The sequence below is a fragment of the Chrysemys picta genome, chromosome 3 (genome assembly GCF_011386835.1).
Source record: "Chrysemys picta bellii isolate R12L10 chromosome 3, ASM1138683v2, whole genome shotgun sequence".
Lineage (NCBI taxonomy): Eukaryota > Metazoa > Chordata > Testudines > Emydidae > Chrysemys > Chrysemys picta.
Genome location: NC_088793.1, coordinates 141,325,725 through 141,345,552, shown reverse-complemented (window position 1 = coordinate 141,345,552; position 19,828 = coordinate 141,325,725). Strand labels below are relative to the sequence as shown.

The window sequence follows — 19,828 nt, the reverse complement described above, 5'->3', positions numbered from 1 at the left end:
GCTGGAATAGAGATCGCTCTCATTATTAACTCTCTAGTGCAGGGATAGGCAACCTATGGCACGTGTGCCAAAGGCCGCACGCAAGCTGATTTTCAGTGGCACTCACACTGCCCGGCTCCTGTCCACCAGTCTGGGGGGCTCCGCATTTTTATTTAATTTTAAAAGAAGCTTCTTAAATGTTTTAAAAACCTTATTTACTTTACATACAACAATAGTTTAGTTATATATTACAGACTTATAGAAAGAGACCTTCTAAAAAGGTTAAAATGTATTACTGGCACACGAAACCTTAAATTAGAGTGAATAAATGAAGACTCGGCACACCACTTCTGAAAGGTTGCCGACCCCTGCTTTAGTGTCTGCTGCCATGTTGGGGTCTATACACCCCATCACACTGACCATCAAATTCTTTATAAAATATAAGGTGGCTGAGTGAAATAAATAATTTAAGTCTTTGTAAGATATTAGGAGGATTCTTAATTGTTTATTTAGGACTTTTTTATATATGCCTTTATTCCATGCTTGGCAAAAACGATGTGGACACTTGATGTTCATAGTTTGGAGAATGAGCAAACCACTACGAATTTTTTTTAATTTTTAATTTCTATATAATTTCTAGTACTTGGCAAATATTATGCCACCTGTTCCTCTCTCTGGTACAGAAAGGAACAAAATGCAGATATAATGGTGAACATATACAGCTGGCATGCACCCCTGTGCAGAGCATGGAGTTCTTAGCAGAAACTCCTGGGTGACTTAGTGCTGTATTTGTATATTTTTAAATTTAAAGTGCCTAATCCGATTCAAAGAAGGATTAGCTGGATGATGGAAAAGTTCAGATATATATTAAATAGGAAGCAAGTTTTTTTTTTTCTCAGAAGAGAATATAAGCCCTCATGCTTCATGGTTTAACTGAATAAACTAAGAGACTTTCTCTATGGGCAGATTATTCATCAATTCTCCCTTATAGGTTTTATTGCATCTTTTTCTCAACTGCCAGTTGCTGGCTGCTGTTAGATACTGGATACTGGCCTAATTGGGCCAATGGTCTGATCTAGTATGCCAGTTCCTACATTCTTACGTTCCAATGTTCCAAATGAGAATTTCTACAATATTTCTTTTCTTGCTTCCAACCTGGACTGAGACTTCATAGAATTGCAGTGAATTTATAATATATATTCTGGGATTTTTAAAATTCTGGTTTTGAAAATGAAGGCTGTTTGAGTTTGCTTCTAGTTCTTGTACATCAGTGTCTTATAGGTCATATGAAAACAAATAGATTGGAAAAAAAGCTTTACTAACATTTATGAAACTGGTGCTAAAGGCCTGCAACTACGTGGCTTGATAAACCTGTACTATTTATTAATATATTTATTTATTTGTATTTGTGGCAGTGCCAGGAGCAGGAGCAAAGTATTTGTTTCAGTAGCACCCAAAGGTCCCAATTGTGAGTGAGGCCTCATTGAAGCAGGTGCTGTACAAACCCATGATACAAAAGTGGTCCCTGTCCTGAAGAGCTTTACATTCCGTTTAGGATACAACACCTGGGTATAACAAACAGTAGGTGGGAGGGAATTGCAAGGTAACAATGAGATGCTTATGTTCTACTTGGTAAGCAACAGTCATAGCACATCAGCTGCCTAATCACCTTTTTAAGGAGGAATTTGAAGGTGGACAATGTGGTGGCTGTATGGAAGTTAACAGGATCTCCTTCCACTAGTTGAGGCAGTGTGGGAGAAAGCACAAAAGTGCTTGTTTGAAAATTTCCCAATTGGGTGATGGAGATTCGCCTCGATGGTAGAGCAAAGGCAGGGGTTGCCAGCTCAATATTATGTTAATTAGAGGACGTGAAATAGTCAGTCGTTCTTGATGTGTACCATAGCAAGTTTGATATGCTATGAGAAATGTAGATATTTTTCAAAAAGAACAGGAGTACTTGTGGCACCTTAGAGACTAACAAATTTATTAGAGCATAAGCTTTCATGGGCTACAGCCCACTTCTTCGGATGCATATAGAGTGGAACATATATTGAGGAGATATATATACACGCATACAGAGCGCATGAACAGGTGGGAGTTGTCTTACCAACTCTGAGAGGCCAATTAAGTAAGAGAAAAAACTTTTGAAGTGATAATCAAGATAGCCCAGATATTTTTGATATTAGATATTTTTGTTGCACTGTGTCCCTGTTTTAAGAGTGATTTTGTTACCATTGTTCTGAATGTATCTAAGCTACTACTGTTATTTAAGTTGTAGTTATTACTGCAGTAGGGACAATGTATTTGCTGTCAAATTGCCCAATCTCTGCCACTAGTGGCAGCTGGTGGCTGGAGCTGTGTGTCTCTTGCCTCTTCAGTTTTTTCTCTGCACATCAGGAGGGCCTCAATCCATTTGAATTTGTTTCTGCTCCCTTGTTCCTTTGCTGCTGTTCCTCCAATTTTATTTTAAGGTTTCCTTCCCGAGCGCGCGCTCTCCCTCTCTCTCTCTAGTTAAAGAAAAGAAGAACGAAAAAAAAACCAGAACTCCCCAATAGGAACTGAATTCAGAGACCACCCTGGAATAATCTAGTCACTGGAACCACAGCGCTTGCTTGAAACTTTCCCCACTCATGGGGTCTCATTGTGAGGGGACAAAGGAATATAGGGAGCATAGGCTGACCATGCCATCAGCTGTAATGCTGCTTATGTGGACTCATTACTGAACACAAGTGATGGTGGTTCTAGGAGCATGGAAAGTAGCTGGCACAGATCTACCACTGCTATGATTACTTTCTATCATTTATTATAAAAACTGTAATTACGGAAAGAAGGAATCTGAATTACTAACTGTATTGACTGGGGACTCACTAGCTAAATCCAACCATACACATTGCATTAAAAACAATATCACACCTCAAATGTAGTTATAATATATACCAATCTTTTTGGAAGGTAGTGTACTGTAATTAATTTCCCTTACATAAATTTGCAGTGTACCCACTTTTTAACAGCATGCGATATACCTACACATATTGTCCTTTCCAGTTAAATTTAAATGTTTAATATTTAATATACCAATCTTTGTCTTGTATATGAGAAGGCAGCCAATGTTCTCAAAACTCTACCTGTGCTACAGGAGATTTCCTGCCATACAGGCTGAATGCCAGTGGAAAAACATTGAATTCTTCTTAAAATCTAACAAGAGGATACTCCTTTCTTGCAGGTGAAATTTTAAGGCTTTAGCACTGTAGATCCTGTGATAAGAAGGTTATGTGGCCCCTTCTGTACAAGAGTGACTTTGAAAGAGACTGGCTGTCGTGGTTTATATGCATGGTCACAGAATAAAGAAATACTACATCTAAGTAGTCTCAGGTCCTAAAATTGTTTTCCCCACTTGGTCGAACATTTCTTTAAAGTTCACTAAGTGCTCCTTCTTACATTGAACTCTGTTATTTATTTATTTACCTTTTTTTTTTTTAATCAATCTTTTAATGGCATGCTACAAAAGAATACAGTCAAAGGTCACTTTCATTCTGATTGATGCTAGAACCTCAAGAAGGAAAATAAGCAGACAGCAAAACAAAAGAGAAAAACAGTCCTGCAGTGAGATGACTGATTTCCAGACAGCTTCTGGAAAAGTACTAGTCTGATGCAGGTAAAAAGAACTCTCAAGAAGCTAGCTTTAAACAGTCCTCCTTTTCTGATCTTTGTTATGCGTGAAAATTTGTTGCTAACTCAAGGTCTGACCTCAGCTAGTCCAAAGAAGCTGACTCAGGCTTGGGGCTGTTAAATTGTGGTGTAGATGTTCGGGCTCAGGCTGGAGCCCAAGCTCTAAGATCCTACGGTTTTACAGCCCTGCAAGCTTGAGTCAGTTGACATGAATTCCAATTGACGTAGGCCAGCCGGGAGTGTTTAATTGCAGTGTAGACATACCCTCAGTTAAATAAATACTCATGACAACTTAAAAACAGCAACTACACTAAGTGTGAAATCCTGGCCCCATTGAAGTCAAGCCACTGAATTCAGTGGAACAAGAATTTTACCCTGTCTGTTTGTTTCTGTGGGATCAGTTCTAAAGTTAAGCTGCTAGCTTTGGAAAATAGCAGATGTGCTTGATGATATGTTTCAAAACTTGCTTTATCATGTATATGGAGTTTTCTTTCTTCCTGAAGCTTCCAAACCCTTCCCATGGGTGCCATCCTCAGAGCAGGTGTCACGGTTTTGCAGTTTGGTTATTAGATTACCCTGTGCGAACTTACCCAGTATACTTAAAATAGAGCTTGTCTAATATACACTTGGGAGGTGATTTTGTGTAATTTCTGACCCTCAATATTAACCACAGATTTGTGTACAAGTAATTACATGATACAGCTGTAATTCATAATTGAGAAATTTGAATGTCAAGATAAATCTTGAAACCGAGTTTTATCGTTTACCCGTGTCGCCATAATCTTGAGCTGGAACCAGTCCTAGGATCTAATTCTTCAACTCTTCCTGGCTAAGGTGGGTAGTCCCACTAAATAGTCAGTTGGATTTCTGTGAAGTGACTGAGGGTCAAGCCTTTATTGTATACAGGTTTGAGGTATTGGTAGTAACGAAAGCAACTGCATACATCATTTACCGGAATCTGTAAAACATGGGCCAGATTCAAATCTGGTGTAACCCCATTGAAGAATTACACCAGGAATGAAACTGGTCAGAAGAGTCCATATTAGGCCAGATTCAGACCTGGTGGCTTTAGTAAGTTACCCTGCTCACACCAGGTCTGAATTTGTCTCTTAATGTTTGTGAGGTATTCTGAGATTGTGCACCTTTCATCTGAAGTACCAGTGTTTATTTCAAAGTGATTTTAAGTGGTGAGGAAATAGAAATAACTAATATTGGAGTAAACTGAACAAAACGGTGACCTTTTTAATGGTCCCCTATTCTCAAATCCTTACATTTATAAAATGTGGGGCCAGATCCTGCTCTTGGCTATACTCCAAAAATCCCTGGATTTATATCAATTGAAATGAGTGCAGAATTTGGCCCATTACTTCTGGTGCTTTCATTCTAAATGTGGGATGGCGTGGAGAGGAGAAAGAACTATTATTCTCATAATGGGCTAAATCCTGCAATTCTTACTCATAGGAAAATTCTGCCCTTGGAAGCATATGGTCTGCTTCTGTTGATTTCAATAGGAGACTTACACATCTAGGAGCAATGGGGCTATGCATTCCTCTTTATCTGGTAATAGGTTATGAACAACCAGTCTCCTATCAAATGTTGCACTACATTTTCCCCTATATTTCAGTCTAGACTGATAATAAGAATAAACTTGGAATATTATAAGTTCTTTTTGCAACCATGTAAGGGGGAGGAGGGTAAGGGAACAGCAAAGAGGAGAAAAGTCCATATATATTTGAACTTCATAGGCATCTTTGAAATGTATCAAGCTAAGTTTTTATCCACTTTAAATTTTTGAGGTTTATGCTGGACCATGAGGTGAAATAGAATAAAATTTGTAGGTTTTTGTTATATGGAATTCTTCATGCAAAGAGCATTCATTTTTAACTGAAAGATGTTCTGGCTCCTTAGGTAGAGTCTGAGTAGTTGATTTTTTAGCTTGGAAAGAACTAAAATGGCTGCCTAGGTAGTCTTCTTTAGCAATACTTGCTTAAAGTGTATCCTTAGTTTAACCTATAAATTAAGGAGGCAAAATATGTATTGTGAATTTAAAGGACTGCTCCGTCCTGATGTGCTGTCCTCAGGATCCTTTCTTCATTCTTCAAGTCTGAAAGTTTAAATCAGGGGTTGGCAACCTACGGCACACGTGCCAAACATAGCACGCGAGCCGATTCTGAGTGGCACGCTGCCTGCCCGGTGAGAGGCGGAGGGGCCGGAATGCACCACGTTGTGCGAAGAAGTGGGGGAGGAGGGAAGCTTGGCTGCCGCAGGATCAAGCTTCTGCCTCCTGCCCCCGCAGGGGAGAGCAGTGGGGAGGGGGTCCCGGCCCCCCGCCCCACTCAGCCCCCCGCCCACCGCTCTCCCCTGCGGGGGCAGGAGGCAGAAGCTTGGTCCTGCGGCAGCCAAGCTTCCCTCCTCCCCCGCTTCTTCGCACAACGGGGTGCATTCTGGCCCCTCCTCCTCCCAGAGGAGCAGAGCCGAGCACAGCTTGCTCGCTGCTCCGTAGAGCAGGCAGAGAGAGGTAGGGCCGGGCCTGGGGGAAGGGGGTGGAACAGGTCAGATCCCTCCCAGCCCCCTGCCATGAGCTGCTCAGGGCAGGGGGCTGGGAGCACCCCCACGAGCCGAGCACCCCAGCCTTCTGCCCTGCACCTCCCCACCCCAACACACACCCATCCCTCTGCCCTGCACTCCCACAGCCCTCCCAAGTCCTCTGCCCTGACCTCGAGTTGCCCCCAACACCCAGCCTTCTGCCCTGCATCTCCACACACACACCCCAGCCCTCTGCCCTGAACCCCCCCCACACCCAGCCTTGTGCCCTGCACCTCCACACACCCCAGCCCTCTGCCCTGACCTCGAGTCTTCCCCAACACCCAACCCTCTGCCCTGAACCCCCCACACACCCAGCCTTGTGCCCTGCACCTCCACACACCCCAGCACTCTGCCCTGACCTCGAGTCCCCCCCAACACCCAGCCCTCTGCCCTGCACCTCCACACACACCCAGCCCTCTGCCCTGAACCCCCCACCCAGCGGGCTGAGCAGGCTGGCGGCGTAAGATCAGCATTTTAATTTAATTTTAAATGAAGCTTCTTAAACATTTTGAAAACCTTGTTTACTTTACATACAACAATAGTTTAGTTATATAATATACACTTAGAGAGAGACCCCTTCTAAAAAAAGTTAAAATGTATTACAGGCATTCGAAACCTTAAATTAAAGTGAATAAATGAAGACTCGGCACACCACTTCTGAAAGGTTGCCTACCCCTGGTTTAAATACACTTCAGTGACTTCCTTTTGTTTGGATTTTTGGAAGAAATTCTTTTCAACATAAATTGAGGCATTGCCAATTTTAAGATTTTTAAATTTGTACAGTTCTGTTTTAATGAAAACAAACAATTTCCAAAAAAAATCACTGGTCAGATCCTGTTTATCTGAAGGAATTTTGGCACTACTTTTGCCTACGCAAGGGAGATGGCAGTGGCTTTGCTTGACCCTCACAGTGGGTTGTTGATTAGGATTACCATATTTAAAAAATAAAAAAAGAGGACACTCCACAGGGCCCTGGCCCCACCCCTTTCCCACCCCTGGCCCCGCCCCAACTCTGCCCCTTCCCCAAAGTCCCCGCCCTAACTCCTCCCCCTCTCCTGAGCGCCCCGCATTCCCCCTCCTCCCTCCCAGCCACGCGAAAAGGGCTGCCCGAGCGCTACCGGCTTCACGGTTTGCCAGGCAGCCCCCAGACCCTGCGCCCCCGGCCAGCGCTTCCCCAGCGCAGCTGAGGGCGCAGGGTCTGGAGGCTGCCCGGCAAACCGGTAGCGCTCTGGCAGCCCTCATGCCTCCGGACCCTGCGTCCCGGGCCGGGCACTTCCCCTCCCGGGCTCTGGCTGCTGTGCTCCGGCTGCTGTGCTCCTCTCCTGACTCTTCGGCTCTGTTTAAGAGCCGAGCTGCCCGAGCGCTACCGGCTTTGGGCAGCCCCCATACCTCTGGGCCCTGCGCCCCCGGAGCCCGGGAGGGGAAGTGCCCGGCCGGTGGTAGTTTTCCCGGACATGTTCGGCTTTTTGGCAATTCCCCCCGGATGGGGGTTTGATTACCGAAAAACCGGACGTATGGTAACCCTATTGTTGATGGCAGGGGAAGTGAACAGGAATGGAGAGTCTTAAGTTGTGATCATCTATTCAGATATTTTTAAGGGCAGAGTGAGTGGAAAAAACAGGTTTGATCATCATGCTCCCTCTCAGTTCTCCCTGCCCCAGATTGCGGAGATTGGTTCAGAAGTTCTGAACCTTCACTTCAAGATGTTCCTTTTAACACCAACATAGATACATGCCTCTTCATTGTGCTGAGGAAAAAGCTCCCAGATTCAGTAATCATATCAGTGGAGAAGGAACACCCATTTACACCAACAAAGTCAGTAGAACTAATAGGATGAGAAATGTGGGAAAACAACGTAAGGTTACAATTTTATTTTTAAAAGGGATGTGTCAGTGTGGGGTGTCTTCTGCTGTTATGAAGTTTCCAGCATTATTCTACAGCTCTGTCTTCAGCCTCCCCATATTTCAAGTGGTCACAGAGCTCTGAATAGTTCTGGTATGATAGTGGTATAAGCAGCTGTATGTTTATGAAACAGCTCTGTCAGTGTAACTCAGGCCTAATCTGCAACACTAGTGAGACTCATGCAGAATTATGTATTGGATTTATGCTGTCAATAAATGGCTGTTAGGGACTAGGCTGATGCCAGCTAATTCACTTTTATTTGTATATTAAGATATTTAAAAAAATAATATCTCATTCACAGTTGGTTTTTATAATGCTATGCAAATATAATAGCATGTAACCGGAAAAGATCATTACAGCTGACAAAACATTAAGTTGGGCTAAAAATGCAACAAAAAATTACATCCAAATTTACTCATTTATGCACATCTTTCTACACCTCTTCTACCATCCCTACACTTATAGCATTGGAACTATTTTAGGAATTTAAAGGAATGTCATATTCCTACCCATTCATTTCACTCAATTTGGCAGGAAAAAAACCCAAATAATAAAAAGCCAGCTTGTGTCATCTTCCTGTCCATTGTGTGAGATTTTTTTTTTAATGATTTGTAGCTAGCTTTCATCTACAGATGCACTGTTGGCTTGTCTGGAAAAGTCTGATTTTGGTTGGTCAGAATGCGAACATAATGGGGTGTGTGTGTATGTATGTGTGGGTGGTGTCAATGAGAGTTCCATACTGACAGCAGTGTCAGGACCAGACCCAGCGCTAAACTCATTAGCTGTCTTTTTGATCCTCTGCAATATCTTGCTCAGTTACTATCTAATTGACTTTGTCTGTAATCTAACTGGAATTTGACTTCCAGGATTGACCTTCAGGTTTGTTTACAGACGAGATGAGTCTTTATGAATTATCAATTCTTTAACATTTACCTTTGCTTCTGAGACGTGCTGTCTTGACACTGAAATTGCAGGTAGGGCCAAATCTATTGGCTGGTTACCATACTTTTGCAGTAAATAAAACTAAAAACAAATGAGTGATGGTAACTGCAGCAAGAGGAAATGAAATATGGTTAGTTATTTCTGCTGTATAATATCCATGATGTACTTGAATATTCTATCAGATACTATTGCCTATAGATTTTCTGACTTCAATACTTGTACCTTATTTTTTGTAGACACTTACAGAAACTCTCAACATTTCTAATCACTTCTGCACGGAATAATTGCTGAATACGTTCAGTCTGGTTTGCTAGATGCAATGGCTAGGGGCTGGATGGCTCAGGATAACAATGTGGAACTATTCAACCCTGAGCCATTGCTTTGAAAAAAGCCCAGGATGACAGTAAACATAAGTCAATGGTCCAGATGCTGTTCTGGCATAAATCCCATTTTGCATTTTAAACCTTACTGGGGAGAGGTGTTACGGAGTAGCTGCAGAAAGAAGAGCCAGTGGGAGCTTTTAGGGGAGTCAAGCTGCAAGGGAGACTGGGGAAGCTGGACTACACTGTGTGTAGTGATTCATTTCTCTGGCTCTATAGGGCCATACATCTGCCCCCCTTGGTATCCTCCCTCCCCAGCTCGGCCACCCTTGGGCAAGAGGCATTAAGTAAAAAGTCTGAGATTGAAATTGCATCATTTCCTGGGCCTTTTGTTCTTATGTATGGGTTCTGAATATAAGATAATGTTTTACACTTGTGTGGTGCCTTCCATTTGAGGATTCTGGAGCACCTTATAGATTAATGAATAAAACCGCAGGGAGAGAGAGAAATATTGTTGCTCTCATTTGACAGATAGGCAAACTTAAGACTCAGAGAGAGATGTGAGGTGACTTGCCTAAGGTCACCCAGCAGGTCTGTGGCAGAGCCAGGAATAGACCCCAACTCTCCTGACTCCCAGCTCTGCACTCTAATCACAAGGCAATGCTACCTCTTTTACCATGGATGATGTGGCCTTAAGCGAGCATAGTAACAATTGGTGTAGGAGTAGCTTGAGTAACAGCCTACATATTAGCTATTACAGTATGTAACTTCTTAATTTTTCAAGAATTGCTCTGTAGTGCTGCTGTGATTCATGCAGTATTTACTTACATGTGCTGAGTTTTTTATTTAAATGGAGATCCCCGAGGGAGGCAAAGCCACCATGCATCAGCCATAGAAGCAAAGATGTAAATAGATGTTGATAACATAGTAAAAATGCTAACTAAGACTGGAAGAAATATGGTATCAATAATTTAAAACCATAATAAGCGCTCCCTTAGGAGTATGCTGCTGCACTTTACTGCATGGAAGCCATATCTTTTCATATAGCTATAGTTTGTTTAATCTCATATGTGACTTTTTCATATTATTTATTTCCACCTATTATCCCAATGATTTACAGTAGGGGAGACAGAATTTTCCATCCCATTGCTCTTAACCTTTTAGCCACAATAGTTATTCTTAAGAACTATGGCATGTTGTACCAGAAAATAATAGAAGCAAATCTTAACCGCTCTCTCAAAATAAGATGAGATTTTAATTGTATCCATGTTTGCTCTGGAGTCTCACAATTAAAGCCTGATGTGGCAAAGACAAGCCTAGAAGAATCCTGTGTTTCAAATTGAGCAAACACTTGTATAGACAGCCTACGGGAGACTATTGCACAGAGAATGGAGAATGCAAACCCCCAGAAATGTAGACCTCACAGTAGAAGGAAAACCAGCAAGTAGAGTGGCATCTTTACATGGAGGCTCTGGAAAGCATTTGATTACCTGGACGATTAGCAGTTATTCTCATGCCAGGCAATTGGTAAAATGCTGCAATAGAACATCATGACAGCAGCGTACTGTTGATGGGTAATATCAGTGGCATGCCAAAGCACTGTCTGCTTCAGAATCAGTCAACCATGGCTTCCTACATGGAAAAAAATATTTGCTGCAAGTAATCCAGTGGAGGAACTGGTTTCCTCAACTTTAATCAGTGGTGCAAGTGGAATCCAGTTCTTACTGTTATGGGGGATGACGACAGGGGGGCACATGACCTCCTCATGTGACTCCTCCTGGCCCAGCCCCCAGCCCAGGTCCCCCATGTTCCCTCCGTCCCCTCCCCATGACCCACCCCCCTTACCTGGGGATGGGGGGCCTCGGTCCTCCTCCCGCTGTGCCTTCGGAACCACAGTGGTGAAAGGAGCAGAATGTGGGGCCACTGGTCGGCCCCAAGCCCACAGCTCCTCCGGCGCGGCTCTATAGCCCCAGCCCTTCCATGCAGGGTTCTTCCGTCTGTATAGCAGCCAGCCCTGCCAGAGGACAGGGCTGGGGGGGCAGGGCTGGGGGGTGGTACACAGGGCCGGCTCTAGGATTTTTGCCGCCCAAAGCAAAAACAATTTTGGCCGCCCCCCCCCTTATTTAATTACCCCACCCCCGGCCCCGCCTCAACTCCGCCCCTTCCCCAAATCCCCAGCCCTGCCTCCTCCCCCCAGGCTCTCAAGCCTAGGAAGGAGGGAGGGAGGGGGAGAAGCGACGCTGCGCCATGGCCACTCGGAGTCTCCCCCTCCCTCCCAGGTTTGAGAGCCTGGGAGGGAGGGGGAGCAGCGGCGCGCGAAACGGCCGCTCGGGATCTCCCTCTCCCTCCCAGGTTTGAGAGCCTGGGAGGGAGGGAGGGAGGGGGAGCAGCGGCGCGCGAAACGGCCGCTCGGGATCTCCCTGTCCCTCCCAGGTTTGAGAGCCTGGGAGGGAGGGAGGGGGAGCAGCGGCGCGCGAATCAGCTGTTTTGCGCGCCGTGGCAGCAGCAGCGGAGGTGAGCTAGGGCAGCCGGGGCACATTTTTAGGGGCGGCATTCTGGTGCCGGCCATGCCACTCCTAAAAACGTGCCGCCCCAAGCACCAGCTTGTTTTGCTGGTGCCTAGAGCCGGCCCTGGTGGTACAGCAGCCACGCCGGAGGAGCTGCCGGCATAGAGCCAGCCAGTGGCCCTACATTCGGCTCCTTTCCCCACTGTGCATCCTGGGAGAGCCCAGCCTTGTCCTCTGGTGGGGCTGCTGTTTGGAGCCAGAGGAGATGCAGCTCTGTGGAAGGGCAGGGCTCGGGTTCTGCTCTTTTCCCCACTGGGAGGGGCAGCGGGGAAAGGAGCAGAATGCTGGCAGCTCCTCCCGCGGTTGTACCGCCACCAGCCCCAGCCCCCAGCCCTGTCCTTTGGTGGGGCTGCTACTGGGAGCTGGAGGAGACCCTGTGTGGAAGGGCTGGGGGTGGAGGAGCTGCTTCCATTGGAGCCACCCAGCTGCCCCGCTTTTGGCTGCTGCTCTTTCCGGTGCGCCATAGCAGCTGTAAATATCTTTCTGGTACAGTGGACCAGACCAGTCCGCCCTACTTGCACTGCTGACTTCAATTAAAAAATTAAGCAATAAAAGAAATCATAAGGCCACTGTGAACAGAATAGCTTCCTGTCGGAGCTTTGGGCTTTAGAATCTGCGTGGCAGGAAAATAGAGTTAATAGCAGTGTAGGTTTGGTTCTGGGAAAGCAAGAGGGCTAGCAGGTTAGCTTACAAATGACTTTTCCTGTTTCACTTATATTTTTGCACAACTCAGCTCTTTTAGTATGTTTGTGTTTTTTATTGATGCTCACATGATGATGAATGCTTTTTATATAGCATCTTTCATCTCAAAGGTATTGTCATCCTTATTTTTCAGGTGATGAAAATGAGGCACAGAAGCTCACATTTAAATCTGGATTAATTCCAATACGTTTAAATCTAGATTTACACTGGTGTAACTGTGAGAGCCAATCTTGACCCACCGAGGTTGTATTTTGCTCAAGGTCACGCAGCAGGTCAGCAGCAGAGCTGGGAGTAGAACCCAGCTCTTCTGACTCCCAGTGCTCTGCCCTATCCATTGTACAAACTGTCTTCTCAATAAGAGACATTAGGCATAGAGAGCAGTGTGATGTGAGAATAGAAGAGTTACGAAAAATGAAATAGCAACAAGACCAGGGCAGTTAGGAGTGGGGCCAAATGAGTCATTTTGTTAGTAGAAACTATGCATGTGAGCCCTGAAAAAATATTGGCAGGTATTTCTCTAAGGGGAGTAAAATCAGTTTTGATTGAAAACCATAAACCTTGTGAAAGTTAATGTCTCGAATGGCAGGGCCATAAATCTAAAGTATTTCTCACTGTCTGCAGTGGGGCTGTTTCTCCTCTCATATTGTTGTTAATCAGAAGTAACACTGTAGAAGTCTAGGGCCTTGTTGTGTACAAAAGGCTTTTTTTGCCCCAAACTTCTCACCATTGTTACCATTGGCTTAGTTCCTCTGGTGGTAGCAATGGTAGGAGGGTTAATGTAGGCAAGGTGCCAGTGATCACCAGCTTCTTAAGCACTGTGTTGCATAGACCTGCTTTGAGCAGGGTTAGATGACATAGAGTTTAAGAAGTCACTGGCCATCTCGATCCCTGTCTACACTAGCACTCCCACTGCTGCAACCAATGGTGCATCCAAACTAGTGGCAGGACCAATTGGAAATATGGGGCAAAAACTCCAGTGTGAACTCCGCATATTTTCAACATGAAGCTGGTATAAAAGAGATCAGTCAGGCCTGGTGTACCCTTGTAAAGAGCATCAAAAGATGCAATGTGGCTTCATTTGGCAGCAATTTAAAAAGACTTAATTAACGAGGATAAACCTGATATTTTTTGCATTGCCATTCGTGACTCACTTCTGGTTTTCAGTTGAATGTATTACTTTATTTATATATTTATATGTATATGGATGCCAATGGAAATATTCTTTTCTTGTTTTCTAATAGAAAATGTGTGTGGGGGGGTTGTGTTTTATTGTTTAATTTTTAATCTGGAGTGATGAGCTTTTTATTTTTTTTTCCTGCTCCCATTGAAGTCCACAGCAAAGCTTTCCCTGACTTTAAAAGGGAGCAGGATTGGGCACGAGCTCAGTAGTGGATATTTTTACACATCATAAAATCATGAAAGTGCAGAATGACCCCTCTGTTTCTGCAAGAGTCAGTTCTGTGGCATTGTCATCCTTTATTTTGACCCTGAGAAAGACGCTTAGCAGGTTTGGGTTCTCCAGGGAGGGTTGTGGTGGCAGTAGGGGGGATGGCTGCTGGCCATGGCAGCAATTTTCTCAACTATGCAAAGGATTATACAGAGTAAAATCATGTTGATCTGTGTCTAATTTTAGCATCCATTTGCTCAGTATGGCTGCAAATGAAAGATCCTTGTTTTAAAACAAAATAATTCATTGTGCATGCATTTGTACTTTCTACTCTAATCTTTAAGAATCCATAAAGAGGATGATTCTGAAAAACTCCTGTAGTGCATTTGTGACGGCATTAATTTTCCTTTTTAAAACCCTATATACCTTTCTCCTTGATCTCTCAGCTTTTCCCTCATTTTCCCCCCTAAAGTGACATCCAGGTATTTAAATAATGTAATTTTGAAAATATTTGAAATCTGTCCAAGTGTGCTTAGATAGTTGTTTCTGCTTCCTCTATATTTCACTTTTAATGCTCCAGGTGATGAATGTATTATTTTCCATATATTTTAAAAAAGAAATGTGCCTATGTTTAGAAAAATTAAATTATATTTGTACTGGAACATCTGTTGAGACTATAATGATGCAGTTGGCTTTTCTTTAGTGACTTTGTATCAATGACAGATATGGATCCAGCAGTTTTTGCTGGCTTAGTGATACAAAGGTTATTCTTAGTCCGTCTATTTCCCTGTGGCAGGCTCAGTATCATTTAACCAACTTTTGGTTGTTTGTCCAAGATGATGTAGTTGGCCAAGTCTTGCTCTCAGTTACCTTGCTATACTTAAATGGGACAGAAGAGCTAACAGTGCCAGAGTAAAGCTTTGCAAAATGATGAGTCTGTCATTATGCTCGGTCTTATCCAAAGAGGAACACAAACTCGCCCTCCAAATCAATGCCAATATGTAGTCCAGGTCAATTCTTTCCCAGTCCTAATGTGACAATCAGCACCACCATGTGCATGGTATCAAAAATCACCATGATTAACCATCTATTCTCTTGTGTATTCCCACATGAAAAAAAATGCTGTATTTTTTAAATAGCCACGAATTTGTGTGCCCCTTGCCATCTTCCTTTATTTTTCATTTAGTTAGCTGTCCTGGGACCCCTTTTTACCAAGTCAGGTGGGGCTAGAGGCATATCTGTTAGGTACCTATATGGCACCTATCACCACAGTATATAGTTGTCAAATACAGTTACTAAGCATTGTAATGTCAATGTTTAATTTAACTAGGATTATGTGGGCTATGTTGGATTATTTAATGATAACTCTGCAACTAACTTGTGTCAGCTGTCACAAATAATTAGGACTTTTCTTGGTTCTCATTTAATGATTTGTTGTGATATATGTATACATAGAATATGTAGCTGAATTTGACAAGTTTCCTCCAGAGTTTCCAGTCTTTTCCATGGTCATTTGCTATATAGCATCCATTGCTTCAATGGGAAAATATGTTAATTGTCTTAATTCTTGATATTGGAAGAACAAATATTTGTTTTGCTTAAAATAGTAGTCAGACCACACAGTGACCTATTCATAATATCAATATCTGGGACCTGATTTCTTTGCTCCGTTTGGCTTGATTTCCAGGCAAACAAGTTGTAATACCGTACATTTTTAAAAGGTAAGAGAGATTTGAAGTGGTCATACTTAAAAAGCCAGTTTTTCCCACATCTATGTATTTAGGTTCTCCCTATGTTGATGTAATCTGGGTCTGAAGAGCTCTCCCCAGCATCTAGTGATGAACTGGCGGGGAAAGACTTCAGGCGCAGACCACATTTGAATGGGGACACTACTCTTCGTAGGTATTCAGCAGACAGAGCTTCTTTGCCAAAGTGATCAATTTTGGCTATTTTGAGTTAAAATTCACTTCAGTATGGAATGCAGGGTTAATGAAATGTTCTTATCCTTATTGTATGAGTAAAGGGCAGCAGAACTATATCTAGCATTCCCTGACTCAGAGTGTCACCCTAAACTCAACCTGATTCATGAAGCCAGGTGTACAGATGCCAAATCCCAGTGAAAGTTAGAGGGGGTGGGGATAGGTGTTCCTACGTGATGGTCTGGACTCTGCTTTAAGGGTCCTAGACACCATTTGACTCTCGCCCTTCAGTGTTTCAAGACAGAGCCCATTGGATTCAACTGACAGTCCTTGTTTCTATTCAATGACTACTAGAGCTGATGAGCAGGTCTAGTGGCTAATCCTTAGACCTGGTGCGGGGACAGTGTTGCAATGAAAAGGCAGCTGCAGAGGGGTTCCCTACTATCCAGTAAAATCATTAAGAGGTTGGGCTAAGTGATGGAACCTCAGAACGTGGCACTGCAGACGAGGCAATCAGTGGCAAGCAGCAGCAGTGTTAACTGCTGCAGAGCTGAGTGGCAGGAGAGAAAATAGTGGCAGGAAGCGGCCAGCAGCAGCAGAGAGAACAGTGCTAGCAGGTGGCCGGCAATGGCAGTGTTCCATTGAATGTTTCATTGCATGGTGCATTGAAAACCTTGTCTTACCAATGACAGGTTTCAGAGTAGCAGCCGTGTTAGTCTGTATCCGCAAAAAGAACAGGAGTACTTGTGGCACCTTAGAGACTAACAAATTTATTAGAGCATAAGCTTTCATGGGCTACAGCCCACTTCTTCAGATGCATATAGAATGGAACATATATGCTCTAATAAATTTGTTAGTCTCTAAGGTGCCACAAGTACTCCTGTTCTTCTTGTCTTACCAGTTGGGTTAGTTTGCAAATATGTCCAAAATTTAAAGTAGCTCATTTTTTTGATTGAAAGGATGTGACCCATACTGGGCCAGAGGATCTTTTCCTGATCCTAACTTGTGTACCCTTTTTGCTTTGTTTGTAAAACATTAATGCACTGGAACAGTTTGAGATGCTTTTTTCCAGACCCTTGATTGAAGCCAGTGGATTTGCACCCAGTGCAACTATTGGCCTATAAAATTTTCCCAGCTAGGCTAGTTACAGTACTTCTGTATATAATTTCATCAGTCAACAAGTCAGAAGCAGTGAGTATCTTTCAATGAATAGACACCTCTCCCCTCTTTAGTATTAAAATTGCACAAAGCTATCAGAAGAGTTCAAGAGAAAGGACAGATGGCTGTTCTAACTCATGTAAACAAGTGGTTCTGATTAAATCCATGCAGTGATAAATAGTGGGTTTTACGGTAATGGGGTACAGTGGCTTTTGGTTTATTGTTTCAAAGAAAGCCAAGTTTGAAAAAATCCAGTAAAAGATCTAAGCATGGGGTCCCTCAGGGCTAAAACGTTCATTTTGCCTTTTTAAAGTGTGATTAGCCTTACTTTAAATAGCTTCTATTGCTCCTCTGTCCCATCCCTTACCACAACATAAATTACAAAATTGCCTCTTCAGCCCTCAGTCCCTTTACTCTCATTTAACTTGAATGGAAACAAAGAAAATACATTTATTTTTACATCCAAAATGCTTAAAGTTTATAGAAATCAAGGGTAGCTGGTTATAAAATTAACCAGATAGCTATGTTTATCTACCATTCTGGGCCAGATCCTGTGCTGACAGAATGTAAGTCAGTTCAGAATTTGCTCCCCTGAGTGTTGGGAGGTCAGAGTGATCTCTGTGATTTCCCTTTTTCACCCACATCTTCAAAGGTTTCTTTATACAGCTGGAGATCTGATTGGGTGAATGTTCTGTCCCCCTAAAATGCAGCTAAAATACTTTCTCCTACCAGGAGGCTAACAGCCAGGTCTTAAGAAATACTGAGCACCCTTAGCTCCCATTGACTGCCGGAGTTTGCAGGTGCTCCACACCTGTGAGGACCCGGATGTAAAGATCAGGTTCCTGCGCTACTGAAGTTTTGCCATTGACTTAATGCAGGAGCCAAGACCTAAGTGCACTGCTTCCCAGGTTAGGACAAGTGAGGAACAAAAACTTGAACCCCCATCCTGATTTACATTGCTAGTAGACTGGCAGCCTGCCCCCCCCCCCGTTTTACAGGTTTGCAACTGTTATTGATACAAAGACAAAGTGTGTTTACTTTTGACTGGTCTGTGCATTCTAGAAAACATCACATTTTAACTAGTACAAGCATCACAAGAACACCTAGGATAGGAAACATACACCATGGACTAATTGTTAACACAAATAGCACTATTCATCCAGTATTGCTATAGGCTAGGTTTAGGATGAAATAATTAGTATTACTATTATAGTGTTACTAATTATTTTTTGCAATAATATAATAAGCTCTCAGTCATTGTTTTGCCTAATAATTGAATGGATCCTGGAATGTGTCTGTGCAAAAGAAAGGTAAATTAAATCAGAATTGCTTGGGGTTGTAGCTCTAGTCTGGGAATTATGTAGGATACATTTAGTAACTAAATTAAACTGGATCTTTATAAACTCCACATGATCTATGTAGCTGTGCTTCCAACTCTGGTGTATTTAGAACAGCACTCAAAAATCTCTGAATTCTTAAAGATCCTCCAGACCTAATGTAAGGGTTGATGTTATGAAGTTTTAGATACCCTCAATTAAGGGCATGCTCAGCTCTCAATAGGAGTTATAGGGCCTTCAGCACCTTGCGGGATTGGTCCTGTATTTTGGAAATTAGGGTGAGAGCTATATTTAAATAAAATTTAAACCTTTGTTGCTCCCTTGATGTTTCCCTGTGGTTTTTGATAATCACCCTGTGCTTTCTTATAATCCTGGGGAATCTATAAGTAGGGTACAAAAAGATGCACTGTATAACAAATTGTATTTCAGCTTCCAACATATTTCACATATTCTAGTTGTTGGATATTTTCATTTGTAGGAGAGTAAGACATGCTTGGAATTCCAGTGGGATGTAAAAGACAGCTCTAACACTCTTGTAAAATCTGTCCTTGATTAACTGTTAAAATCTCTGCAGCCGTGTGTCCTCTTACCAAGCAGGCTTTCGCTGATAAGCACTTTTTGAGAGAGGAATAGCAAAGCAAGAGATGTTACAAATCTACAGCTTCATTCTGACATTGGAACATTGCCCAGATTTGTTCTGAAATCGACTCTGATGCATTTAGTATTCTGAAACTTAGTATTCTGAGTGGTTTACAGTTCCGACTTGTGAATATTTAGAGTAAGTCCTCAGACTCTTACAATGAAACAAAGTTCAGTGTGTTCACGGTTTTTGGATCAATCATCCGTCCATGTGCAATGGTCAGGTGAACTAGAAGACACCTTGTAAATAGGATTTAATTGTACAGTTCTTTGCACAGTTGAGTTTTTCCATGGAAAAGTGAATTCAGATATTTTACTATTAATGTTTCTGGTAGGTTTGTGAAAGCAGCGAAACAAAAGCTGAGTATCATTTATGCCAAGTTGAAACATATACAGTAAATATTCAGTTACGAAGCTCCAACTTCATTCAGTCATGCTCTACTACCAGATTTATTCAGGAATGCTTACCCATTGTCTCGTGAAAAGGATTTGGTGTGAATAAATCCCAAAAGAACAATTTTTGAGGTTAAATTGTCAGCAGAGGCTTTAATGGATTTGGCAATCATGTTATAGTCCTTCATGTCCTCTGTAAACTGGTCTGTGATGTAAAGAGGATCCAACAACAGGAAGATTAATATTTTTTGGTCTCTGATGTTAATTTAAAATACCAGCCATGCTTGTTTTTTGCCTGCAATAACCCAAGTAAAATATAACACTTATC

The 19,828-nt window shown here is 42.8% G+C and overlaps 1 protein-coding gene across 4 annotated transcripts in view; it reads left to right on the top strand.

Annotated features, from left to right (window-relative positions):
• The window catches only part of SMYD3 (SET and MYND domain containing 3), a 635,613-nt gene that overhangs the window by 123,846 nt on the left and 491,939 nt on the right, over positions 1 to 19,828 (top strand). The window lies entirely within an intron of this gene.